This window comes from Rousettus aegyptiacus, unplaced genomic scaffold, assembly GCF_014176215.1.
Source record: "Rousettus aegyptiacus isolate mRouAeg1 unplaced genomic scaffold, mRouAeg1.p scaffold_m13_p_4, whole genome shotgun sequence".
NCBI classification, from domain to species: domain Eukaryota; kingdom Metazoa; phylum Chordata; class Mammalia; order Chiroptera; family Pteropodidae; genus Rousettus; species Rousettus aegyptiacus.
The window spans coordinates 123,373,906-123,376,724 of record NW_023416307.1 but is presented as its reverse complement, the minus strand read 5'-3'; the positions used below and the strand labels follow the sequence as shown (position 1 = coordinate 123,376,724).

The 2,819-nt window shown below is 43.4% G+C and overlaps 1 long non-coding RNA gene across 1 annotated transcript; it reads left to right on the top strand.

Annotated features, from left to right (window-relative positions):
- Positions 1-610: 610 nt before the first annotated feature.
- On the top strand, positions 611-2,390 carry LOC107509391. Its single transcript, XR_001596532.2, has 3 exons — positions 611-836; positions 922-1,035; positions 2,193-2,390. It is a non-coding gene; the product is annotated as an uncharacterized LOC107509391 (long non-coding RNA).
- The last annotated feature ends 429 nt before the right edge of the window (positions 2,391-2,819 follow it).

The following is a 2,819-nucleotide window of genomic DNA, read 5'->3' as shown; positions in this document are numbered from 1 at the left end:
GAGGCTTGAGGGCCACAGGGAGGAGATAAACTTTTATTCTATATGTGACAGGAAGCCATTGGAGGATTTTAATCAGGGAGGCAGCGTGATTGGTTGGCATTTGGGGAAGCTCTTTCGGCTGGCGAGTGGAGAAAGCAGAAGGGCAAAGTTGGAACTTGGGAGACCACTGTGGTCACCCAGGCTAGAGATGATGCTGGTTCTGCCCAAGGAGGATGGTGTGGGGGTTAGGGTAACAGAGAGGAGTTGAGTGATTTTTAGGCTTCTAGCCCGAGTAGCTATGTGGATGGGGTATGTTTATTGCCAAGGGGAAGACAGAAGGTAGCAGACATTTTCTTTAGATACCCAAAGTGGATTTATACTCATATTTTACATAAGTTGTATGGAATCACTTTGATTACTGCTTTCTCCCTCCACTCAACTTAGCATCTTTCCATATCAATAACATAACTTTATAACATCCTTGGCAATGCCTGCATACTATTCCATATGAGTTACTATTATTTCTTAACCTATCCCCCACAGGTGAACATTTACATTGTTTCTGTGCTGCCTACTTAGTACTTGATTAGCTGCCAGATTGCTTTCTTCCTCAGTTATTTGTTGCAATATCTTATCTACAATTTCCCAAGTCCTGGAACTGCAACCTTTTGGCTCCTTCTCTTGGTTTCTTACATTTTGACCACTAGATGGCAGTGTTGCATAGAATCCTCCACCCCCGGTGGTTCCAACGTTGACTCCAGTCATCGCTGAGAACTCAGAAGAAGGGCACCCAACCTTCCAGCTCTGACCTCCACCCAGAACAGGACAGACAGAAGAGCCTTCCTCGGAGACCTATGGTGGGTAGACCTCACATCCTCAGTACCTAGAGAACTTCCACCCTAGGGATGACTCGTTAACGGATGTTTCCACACTTCCTTGAAGGAATGAGGGGACTGGCCCTTTGGGCAGTGGCTTCTAAAATGTGGTATCCAGATTCCTGATGGTGCCTCAGATGGTTTGAGGGGGTGCCAGGACCTACATTACAAAGCTTATTTGGTATATTTTTAGAAAATAGTGTTTGTCCTTCAAATCCATGATTTCACAGAAACTCTTTTTATTTAGAATGAGGTTAGGTTAAAAGAAAAAGTTTTAAATTTTAATTTAAAATTTGAATTTAAAGAAAAACCATTATAAAAGTAGCACACAGGTAAATCATTGGCTCCATTGAAGATCATGGTGTTCTAACAATGGGTCTAGATGAGAAGGTATGATAGAGTCGTAAACCTTAGGATGACTGAAAATAAAAACTTAGACACTGGGGAACATTAAATTTTAGACTCTTGGAGCCCCAGAAGTTGTTTTTGAACATTAGTATCTTTGGTTGCATTTTCAAAAATATCATGCAAAAACAGTACTTAACAAAATAATCTTACAACTCAGAATCTATGAGAATTTGGGATCATAACATCTTGGAAGATTAGACTTAGGGGATCCTAGACTAGTAGGAACCTAGTGTGACAGGTCTGTTTCAGACCCCTTCTTTGGCATAGGAGGTGATTACAGTCCAAAAAGAAAGACTGAGTGACTTGTGGGAAGCTCTGCTGCCTGGTGGCCCTCGAGACTCTTACCTTCTTACTCCCGCTTTCTGTCTTGACTTTCCCTGGTGACTTTAGATCTCCCTCTACTTCATGATGCTCAGATGCTCCAACTGGTGCCTCACACTAACTCTTTTCTCTTTATCAACACTTCCTCGTTCTGCCTGCTTCCCAGGAGCTCCTTCTCTCTGCTGGCAAATTCGAGGGGTTAATGAATCCATACTGCCTCATATTAGTGGGCAAATGAGTGATCTGTATAAACACACGTCCATCCTCACAAGTAACATATGCCTCCTACAGACAGTTGCAATCTACGGGTTGATGCTGATGGCAGCATTTGAGACAGTATGATCAGCCAGGGAGGACAGTAACTTGAGGGTCTGGGATTTTGGGTGTCCTTCATGGTGGGCTGGAACCACCTATGTGGAGCCTCAATTTTTGTTCTTCATTACCACCTCAGAACGAGGAGATTGGATTTGGGATTGTATAGATTGGACACCCAGGGAAGACTCCTTGCTGTGTGTCTTGCTTAATCTCTATGTTCAGATTTCTAACTAAAAATCATTAGCTTCTTGAGTCCTGAACTTTTACAAATCCTTTTCATCTTTCATGACTCAGGTGTCACCTCCGCTGGGGAGCCTTCTGGGATTACCCCCCTCACCCCTACACGCAGAGCTGAGCTTCTTCCAAGGACCTCATATCAGTATCCTTCATTTGTCTCCCAGCCATATACTCCAAATCATGTTCACTAATAACCCCTGTGGAATGGTTATTCCCCCCAATGCCCTTCTACTGTGTTAGAATTAGTGACCCAGACTTTGCCAACGCAAGGCTCCACAGGGGCCAGTTTAAAACGCTGGGGACTGCAGAAAACCAGAGGGTTTACCAGAGTAATCACTCCTCACCTGAGCCAGAAAGGCCATCTGGGAATGAGGGTCCAATGTTGGTAGACCTTCTGTTTCTTTTCTGGAAATCTGGATTTTTTGAAGTAAAATTTACCAATTTAAAATACTGATAATTATTTTGACATAAAACCTTCCTTTCAGACCAAGTAAAGCACATGGACAGATTTGGCCCTTGAGCCAATACTCTGGAGCCTCTGCTTCGGACCCTGTTGCTTCAGGTATGTTAGGGTTGATACAGCCACAGATGACAAGGTAGTTTTTGGCAGCCACGATGGCCGCTCTTGCCATTTACTTATCTGCTACCTGTTAGAGCATTTTGAACTCTATATTATTGAAGACT